Here is a 10,592-nt window from a genome sequence, read left to right as displayed (position 1 = left end):
CATTTCCCACATTTATCTCCATACTCGAACGCGCATCTGCGCATCTTGTCTCTGAATCCTAGTGTCCTTTGGTCGAGTATCGAGAGGATTTGTTGACGAATTGTGGAGATTTCCACTTTCGTGTTCTCTGTGGGTCTACCTTTGTTTAGTCTCTCTTTTGTCTGTAATTCTTCTAAGAGTCTTTTCAGTTTTGCTGACCTGTCTTTTTTTAAGCGGGATCCATGGGAGATGAAGACGCCTCGTAGGACGCACTTCAGGGCCTCCCATTTAATGGGGGGGTCTGTGTGGTCCTCCCTGTGTGTTTCCGCGAACATCTCTATTGTTTTTTTGATGTCTCCGGCGCAGACAGCGTCGTTAAGCAAATTGTCGTTGAGTTTCCACTGAAATGTTTTGGGAGGTCCTCCCACTCTAGAGAGACCCCCATAGATAGGGGCGTGGTCTGACCACAGGAAGGGGCCTATGGAGCACGAGGGGCCATGGTCCAACAGTCTGTGGGATATAAAAAGGTGGTCTATTCGGCTGTAGCTGTTATGCACCGCCGAATGGAAGCTATAGTCCCTGACCCCGGGGTGCAAAATCCTCCACAGGTCCACCAACCTCAGCCTATCTAGTTCTTTTTTGAATGTGCGACGTGCTGCGTGGGAGATGGGGGACTTACCAACCGACGAGTCCAGTCCTGGGTCCATCACTAGATTAAGGTCGCCGCCTAGGATCACGTCAGAGCCATCGGCGTAAGGGGAGATGAAACTTTAACTTTTTAAACTTTTAACTTTTTTTTTACTTTTTAACTTTATATGATCACCCTTCCTCTGGATCAACACAGTAGGATAGACAGGCTGGACTAGATGGACAATGTCTTCATTCGGCCTTACATACTATGTTACTATGTTACCGTTATCCCAGTCATATCTCCCTGCACTCGGCTATCTGTGACAGCCGGGTGCAGGGAGATTTTGAATTTTTTCCTTCTTCTTTACAGGTGAGCTGATAAGTTATTTCAAGATTACCACACTGCGTTTGCTCACAATCATTGTTGAAGCAGCAGAGAGACTGACGGTCCTAGATGTTGGCTCAGTAGGACGCTTTCAAGATGGGCATGTTTGCAAATCGAAGTGATTCTTACATTGTTTTTTCTGTGCCTTGTTGTACTTCGTTTAAGTGGTAAAAATGGGCAGTTAGAAGTTGTGTATATTAATTAAAATTAAGAATATTGACAACATTTTGAATAACTTGTAATTTTTTAACATTTGCAAATGTTATATCTCATATGTGCAAGCATACTCTACAAATCTTTGCCAACATATATTTCCATCTGTTCACTTTATTCTAGACGCACATTTGCAAAAACATCCTTTGTTTGGAACCATTTAGGAGACATTCAAGTTGAATCTTACTTTTCCTCATTTTGATAAACCCTTTTTTCTCCACCGAGCCAAGATTGCAAAGGCTCGTGGGTGTCAGAATACATACCCCCTAAAATGACCCTATTTTACAAAGTACACCCCTTAATGTGTTCACTGAGGGGTGTCAGGAGTAATTAGATCCCACATTTTCAGGAATTAATGCAATTTAGATTTTAAAAAAAAGTGTTTGGGTGATGCGCTATTCTAAATTTTTTTCCCCCAAAATCATTTTCATGTGCACTGACACCCCAAAATGGATACCCCTGTTTGTATTGTTTTCAGAAATGTACCCATTGTGGCCCTAATGTTATGTTAGTATGCACAAATGGGACCCAAAATGTAAACAGTACTATGTGGCTTTCTGAACAGACTGTTATGATCGTGTGGGCAGATTTAGCAGACTGCCAACACCATCGTGACCAAAGATGCACACAGGAAATTCACATGGAATCCATGCCACTGACCCTGTGCTAAAAGGGGGGGGGGGGGGGGTCGACAGTGGCCCAACCTAAGCGTAGACATCGCCCAAATAAGAGGGCGGCCCAGCGGTCTTCGGATCTGGGCCATAGCTGATCCTAGGAGCCACAGAACAGGACACACGCATGGCATATAACAGAGACGGAACAGAATACACAGAGATAGAAAACACTGCATACAGAAGCCAAAAATGCAACCACTACTAACAGATAGGCTGATTATAAAGAACAGGTATTACTTGACATTTTAGACAAAACGTGAAGCTAGCGGGCGAACTTCTAAGCTCCTGGTTATACCGCTATTCCCTACACTAACCATGAGTCCAGGAGACCCGGACAACATTCACACAGGAGATGAGGTAACACTAAACTGACAGAACGTAAACGTACAAACGGGCATGAAACTGCAAGACACAGATCACACAGAAAGCTTGCATCTGGGACAGGACAGAGCAGGGGGCACACTGCCAACTGCAAGTGGAGCAGGACATAGCATGGGGCACACCGCCAACTATCAAATATAGTGCCATCTCAATAATATAGGGGAATAGACAGTCAGCTACACAAGGTGAGATAGGAGACTGTGTCAAGTTACATTAACTGACACACAGAGCAGACAAGACGTACAGAGGCCACAGCTGTAAAGGGAATGCATATAACGGAGACGAGGACTACAGGTGTCCAAACCGTCTTCGGGAAGCTGAGAGACACATAACCACTTACAAGTTCTGCGTGGGAAAAAGGCAGATACCTCAAGACAAGGATTCATAACTGCTCAGTCTGAAACCCAGACACAGACTGCCAAGAGCTGGCTTTATATGTATGCACAGAGCCAGGAGATTGGCTTGCAGGAAGTACCACACCCAGGCAGCTCAATCAATTAACCCTCTCAGGGCTGTGCTGCTAGTAAACTGAAGCTTTGAGCAACATATACCAGCAGCAGACGTAACAGACATTTTGCTTGAAGGCCTTTAAAGCCCCATAGCACAGTTGTAGAGCTGTTGAGCAGCCACAAAATTTTAACAATACACCCCTTAATTAGTTTACCTAGGGGTATACTGCCCACTTGGCCTGTAGCAGCAGCCACAATGCATACTTGAGTATAGCCGATCCAAGTGTTAGCCGAGGTACCTAATATTACCCCTTGGCTTATACTCAAGTCAATAATTGACCCCAGGTTTTTGGGGTAAAAGTTGGTACCTTGGCTTATACTCAGGTCGGCTTAGACTGAAGTATATCTGATTACATGCAAAAACCTAATGAAATAAGAGCAATCGTTGCATGCAAAGCATTAACAGCGGGAATCGGTTGTCTCACCCATCCCCGCTGTGACTGCGGGAGGCCAACTGTCATTAGCAACAGTCTTCAGCAGTAGATGGGCTCAGATCTGTAGGATGTAGATGCAAGTCCATTCCAGAAAGCTGCTTTCTAACATATACATACATTCACGTGCTGCGGTGGCAAGGGGTTAAAAGGGTTCCCTGGGACTCCAGTACTGATGATCTATGCGCAGTGAAGTGTTGATCTGCCTCACAGAATCCCTGCCAATCAGCTGATGACGAGTGCGCACCGCTGCCACTTCAGTCTATGCCAGACGAAGCACCGTACATTTCCGGCTGTACACGCCTGCATAGGATTGCATTTCAATACGCAATCCTATGCAGAAGGCCGTGGTTTGTCTACGCGAAATCACGCGCAGAAAACAAACTGCGCCATGCTCTAATTCTGTGCGGGGTTCGCAGAGCCCCGGACATAAACGTCACTCGCTGGCTGCCGGCTCTGCGCATGTGCCGTCTGCTGGCACATGAGTTCCGCACTGCTCTCTGCAGGCGCTCAGGTCGGGTCCCGTTGCGAGCAGCTGGATGCGACACGGCCGTCTGCAGGCGGCCTTAGGCCTCATGTCCACTGGAAAAATACAATCCGCGTAGAATCAGCTTTCTATTGTATAATTTTTGCATGCAGATATCTGCACACATTGCTATCAATGTGATAGCAATGTGGCCGATCCGCGGTAAAATGGAGCATGCCGGGTTTTTTTCTCCCACGCGTGAAAAACGCAATTCTATTAAAATTCCATCCGCGGGTGCAAAAATCAGTTTAATGGACCACGGATGGCCAATGATTCCCTAGGGGCAAATCCGCTGCGGAAACCGCAATTCCATTTTGCTAGTGGACATGAGGCCTTAAGGCTCCTTCCCACAGACGGATCTATTCAACCTAATAGCTCAATGCTTACGGTGCGGAATTTCACAGCGGAATTCCGCACCGTAAAATCACCCCTCCTCACCCACGGCATGCTCTATTTGCCGCGGGTGTACGCGCGGACGGCTTCCATTGCAGTCTGTGGAAGCCGTCCATTCACGCTATCTTCCGCTGTAGCACAGCGGAAGATAGTGTGAAACCGCCTCTACGCCTACCGCGTCACATGCCGCTGCGGTGCGTCACGCGCTCGATTGCCCATGCGCGCTGAGGCGTCATGCGGGACTCCGAAACTGGAGGTAAGTATTGGGGTCTCTTGGGGCCGCCGTGACGGGCTCCGCCCCGGAATTCCATGGCGGAGCCCGTCACAGCCATGTGCAGCCGGCTTTACAGCGTGGGTAATCAGGAGTTAAAAACATAAATAAGGTAAAACAAAAAAACAAATTCAAATCACGTTTTATTATTTATTAAAAATGTGGATTTTACACCAAGTGTCATTCCCAGATAAAACAAAGGCCGCTGTGTTTGGGTATCTTTTCTGTTTACTCAATCGGTGTAAAATATTGCGCAGTTTTTCAGGATCCTCCGTCATAATTCTTTGAAAGAAAAAGCTTATAAAAAAAAAAAAAGGTGAGTCACAGGCAAAAAGCAGTCCATAAAACGAAGGGTTTCAAGATTGCTGAACGTCGAGGGTCTCTTCACTGTCGGACAGCCTTCCCATTCTCAAGGACGTCAGATCTGCAGGAAATGATGAAAAATCAGCAGGTTAACAGTCACATCACACCAGTATTACTGATCTCTAGATCCGCTCCACCCACTTACATTGACCACTACTCCCCCAACCTGGTCAGAACAATCATATATAATAAATATATATACATACGTACACGTACGGCAATGCCTTATCAGTTACAGTAGTGATCATAGGTAATGGCAAGCAGGGACACCTGTTGTCATGGCAACCCATCGGCCCGCCATGATTACAAGGGCCAGACGACATAACATAGGGAGCACGCTCCCTTGGGGAATCCTTTACTTGCTGCCATCTCAAAACTTTGCAGGACAACCTATGGTTTCTCTTGGTATCATTTTGGACTACATGCCACTTTTTCATCGTTTTTTATGATATTTTTTTTGGGGGGGGGAATTGAATGACCCAAAAAGTACAATTCTGACATTTTGGCTTTTTTTCTGACAACATAAATGATGCTGATTTTTTGAGAGTTCAAATTGTTATGGACACGAAGATACCAAATAGATTTTAGATGTTCTTATTTCATCACCGGTGCTCAGGAAAGATGTTACAGTATTGGAGGGGGTTCAAAGAAGAGCGACTAAACTAATACAGGGGACTCAGGCTAGCTGTGGTCCAGTTGCAAGGGCTGTGAAAAACCCAGTGGTAGACCCGGAGAGCTTGCCTTAGCTTGCTCGATGGGCCTGCCTCGATCTGGGAGGTCGAGGAGGGTCAACCGTTGAGGGCTGCGGGGTAGTGTAGGGACAGTTAGTAAAACAGACAGTTTCATTACTGCTAACCGTCATCAGAATATGCAGCATGATAGAAACACACGCTCATCATAACCTCAGGACACATTTTACCTGCACATAACCCTCAGGCGTCATTTGACGACACATTGCTCATTCTCGCCCCTGCCCTCTCCATCAAACTCAGAGAGATGGCGCTGATTTTGTACCTCCTTAACCCCTTATTGACCGCCCTATAGTGTTTTTAATCCCCACAGCCATAAAAACATGCTCATGCTGAGGATTACAGCCCTGGGGGCTGTGGACATGACAGCTCCTTGTTGTCAGCTGCCCGAGTGACCCCCAGTCACGCTATTGCCGTTATCCAAGTAAACAGTTAAAAACTTTAAAATTTCATCTTTCCTCATATCCGTGAGTGGAGATGAAATTACATACCTAAAGCCCCCGGATTTATCCGCGGACCTTACCCCAGATTGCCGGGGTAATTTAAAATCTCCCTGTTGCTGGCTAGCAAACGTAGCTGAAAGCCTGGAGATTTCACGATGGGCACCGGTCCCGGCGCTCTCCCCGACACCCGGTTTGAATTTGGCGCCAAAAACCTCATGGCGCGTCTTGCTCCTTGCGGCCTCTCGCCGCCGCGACTGCTCTTATGACCGCCTCTCTTTGCAGTGGGACTCGGGCTGAGTCGCGCCGGGGGGGGGGGGGGGGGGTGTTTCTTCGCTTCGGGCGGCCTCGCCCGGCATCCCCCTCTTGTGCTGCTCCCTCTCCGGATACCGGCTCCCTTGCTGCTGGCTCGAGTGGCCCCCCCGACTCCGATCCCGACCTGCAGCTGGCGATTAACTCCTCCAGCCACTCGGCGCCATTCCGCTGGATTGCTTCTTGAATCTGTAGCCGCAAATCTTCCATCCTCAGTCTTGGGTCTTCTTGCTTCCACGGACCACTCTGGCACACTCTCCCTCTTCTTGCTTGCCCGGAGCAGGTGAGTTTAATTCAGGCGCGGGTCTCCTGCGGATCCGGACGGCTTCCATAGGCCTCAATAGAAGCCTGCGGGAGCCGTCCCCGCGGGAGTCCCACGCCTGAATGTATCATGTCCGGATTTTTTTCTGCACATGGGACCCGCGCCTGCAGGAAAAATGACATCCGCAGATATTTTACTACCTGCGGGTGTCTAATGCATCCCTATGGGGCGTGGATCCGCGTGCAGGAAAAACGATGCGGATTCAAAATCCGAATTTGCCCGTGGACATGGGGCCTAAGGCGGATTTTAACTCTTCTCCTGCCCGCGGATCCGCATCCCATAGGGATGCATTGATCACCCGCGGGTAGATAAATACCCGCGGATGGTCAATAAAAGTGATTTTTTTAAAAATTGAGCATGAAAAAATCTGGACCATGCTCCATTTTCGTGCGGGAGACCAAAATCGGAATTTACTCACCTGCTCCGGATCTTCCCTTCGCCGCGGCTGGCTGTATAACATATCCAGTCGTGTGAGACCGGCCTTCGGTAGATCGCTACCTTTTTATCACGTGACCAGGGACAGCTCAACGAGACCACCGATCACTGCTCCAGGCTCTTGGTGACCTTTGTTAGCCGGGAGCACAGAGATTTAAAATTTACCGGGCTCCCTAGCTGCTGCGCATGTGTCTGGCATTTTAAGGCAGGTTCATGCGCAGAAGCCGGAGAAGGTCCACGAAGGAGGATCACATCAAGGTTCAAATACGGAGGCCTCCGGTAAGAAGTTTCATCTCCTCTCACCGATCAAAGAGGGGAGATTAAACTTCAACTTTTTCTTAACTTTTACATGATCGCCGTTATCCAACCGAGGATAAGGATCCCGTCGGGGGACATCGCCGGAGGCCTTAGGGAAATATTTTCACCTTCCCTTACGGATTGGATTCGTGACAGGAGGTGAAGCTGTAACTCTTTTACTTTTACATGATCGCCGTTATCCATTGGCTAATGGCAATCACGTGACTGGGGACCACGTACTGCGGCCCACCATGAAATCTCCAGGCTCTCAGCTATGTTTGGTAGCCAGGAGCAGGGATATCTTAAATTACTCAGGCAATCTGCGGCTCTTGCATCGGCCAACGTTGACGACGGGCGCGTGCGCAGAAGCTGAGGTGAGGTCCAAGGGTAAATCCGGGGGCCTTAGGTATGTAATTGCATCTCCCCTCACGAATATGAGCGAAGATTACATTTTACCATTTTTTAACTTTCTGTTGACTTTTAAGGGTGACTGGTGGTCGCGCCAACAGCAGGGAGTTGTCATGTCAAGCACTGAGCTCCCATGAACGGCGGAGTCGTAGTCATGCAATGAGACTAGTGCTACGTGACCAAGATCGCTGTATAGCCCTGCGACCTCACACTCTCGGGCCGGCTTCACATTACCGGTTTCCTATTATTCAATCCGCAGTCGTCGTCCACACGGAGGATCTGCAGCAAATCACATGCATTGAAAGATACATACTACTGCTACTTCCTTCACACTCGCGGTCATCTGCATTACAGAATCTGCAGGAACGCAGGGTCGCCGGCTGGGGTAACGGCCAGATTCCGCTGTGGTATCCCGCATTCGGAATGTGAAGCGGTCGTGTGCAGCTGGCCTTACTGAAGACAATGTAGTTGCGATACAACTCACAAGTAGCTACGACCAATATATTGCAAAAATCCAACCTCGGTGAGGTTTTAGCACTCTATAGGTTGTGGGAACTTGCGCGACCCCATTGATATATTTGAGAATGCAAGTTCACAGGGCTGCACAGCGATCTTTGGTCACATGACCCATGTCATGGCGAAAGACTCCATAGAGCTCCAGCCTTAGGGCTCATGTCCACGATTGTGTTCTCACCGCAGAGACGCAGCGTTTTACGCATACCACCGTGGGCTCTTCGGCCAGATTCACACAGATGTATTTGCGTAGCATATTACGCATGAAAAATATACATGCTAAATACACGTCAGTAGAACCCGCTGAATGCAGCGAGTTCCTTCACATAAGTGTATTTTGCATGCGCATTTTGTCCAAAAAAAAAGCAGTCCCCTTTATTTTCTCGTGCATTTCTGCAGGGGAAGAACATGTATTATTCTAATTACACTAATTGCCTATTTCAATAAATGGCGGCATGGTTGCGTGTTTTTTTGCGCTTGCAAATGTGCTTGATTCATGCTAACAAAAGTACAGTAAGGGCCGCTTCACACAAACATATTTGTTTCAATGGGTGCCTTCAGAATTCTCTTTACAATATAGTTGCGTATAGGCTGCGGGTATATCCGCGACCACGGAGCACAATAGGCTCTATGCTGCGGATATCCGCGGTAAAATAGAACCTGCTGCGTTCTCTTTTCTGCTTCCATGGGTGGAAATTCTGCAGGAAATCCGGCAGCGGAATTTCCGCCCGTGTGCACGGGGCCTAAGGCTGCTCTAAGACGTGCGTTCAGAAAACACAGCTTAAAATCGTGGGTTTTTTACCTCAATTTTGAGCAGCACTTTTGAACGCATGGTAAAGCGGTTTTAATGCACCCCACAATTGTGATGGGTGGGGAGGTGCGTTAGAAAACGCAAATACAGGACAGATAGCGCTTAAAAATCACCGCTTCCGAGCTCACGTCTGAGTAATCGCATTCAAATCAATAGAAACAGTATACCGCAATAAAAAGCGGTGTGTGTGTGTGATTCTCATCTAGCGCAGGAAACGCGTTAATAGGGCTAATTCATGTATGGAAATTCGTTTTGCAGCTTTCCTAGCTATCCTCCGGCACGGCTACTTACCCGAAGTGATGCGAGGCGGTTTTGAGATAAAAATGCCTCACATCCGCGGGGAAATTGCATGTTGGCGAGGGAGTGATTCACGGCCCGATATCGCACTCGTCCGTGTGACGTTAGCTTTATAGTTTGGGGGATAGTTCTGGTATACACGCTGATTTTGTAGCATAGATGCGCTGTGAATTGAGGTGAATATATATTTTGGCAAGTCAGTCAATGGACCTAAAAGAGGAGTCAAGGCATGATCTACTGACTTAGGGCTAATGCCCACGGATGGATTTCTGCCGCGTTTCATGAACCTAATAATAGCTTACTGCCTTTAAATGTTCACACAGCATGAAAGAAATCGTGCCATGTTCTAATTGCCACGGGAAAACGCGCAGCCGGCGTCCATTGCAGTCAATTGAAGCCATGCATCACGTGATACATGGCGGAAGTATAGCATGATTACGCGTTTTTTTTGTTTTTTTCAGCCTCACTGCGGCTGTAGATTGCTGCGCCCGTGTGAAGGAGTCCTAAAGAATATTTAACATTAAGCAAAAACTAGTGCCAGATTCTTGACAAGCACACAAGCTACCGCTAATCTCTGCGCCAAAACTATGCCAAATGATTGTGCCCCAATACCTTTACCTTACTTATATTTGTTACTGTATTACTTTATTATTGCAACACACTGTATGCAAATGAGCCAGTTCAAATGTAATCAGTACTATGTGGCTTTCTGAACAGACTGTTATGATCGTGTGGGCAGATTTAGCAGACTGCCAACACCATCGTGACCAAAGGACTAGTAGTCTAGTAGTATACATGCACACAGGAAATTCACATGGAATCCATGCCACTGACCCTGTGCTAAAAGGGGGGGGGGGGGGTCGACAGTGGCCCAACCTAAGCGTAGACATCGCCCAAATAAGAGGGCGGCCCAGCGGTCTTCGGAACTGGGCCATAGCTGATCCTAGGAGCCACAGAACAGGACACACGCATGGCATATAACAGAGACGGAACAGAATACACAGAGATAGAAAACACTGCATACAGAAGCCAAAAATGCAACCACTACTAACAGATAGGCTGATTATAAAGAACAGGTATTACTTGACATTTTAGACAAAACGTGAAGCTAGCGGGCGAACTTCTAAGCTCCTGGTTATACCGCTATTCCCTACACTAACCATGAGTCCAGGAGACCCGGACAACGATCACACAGGAGATCTCTAATAAATCTCTAAACCGCTATAAGCTACATACTGTCCCTGCTTTTCTTC

Source organism: Eleutherodactylus coqui, unplaced genomic scaffold (assembly GCF_035609145.1).
Source record: "Eleutherodactylus coqui strain aEleCoq1 unplaced genomic scaffold, aEleCoq1.hap1 HAP1_SCAFFOLD_41, whole genome shotgun sequence".
Taxonomy (NCBI): Eukaryota; Metazoa; Chordata; class Amphibia; order Anura; family Eleutherodactylidae; genus Eleutherodactylus; species Eleutherodactylus coqui.
This window is presented reverse-complemented; position numbering follows the sequence as displayed.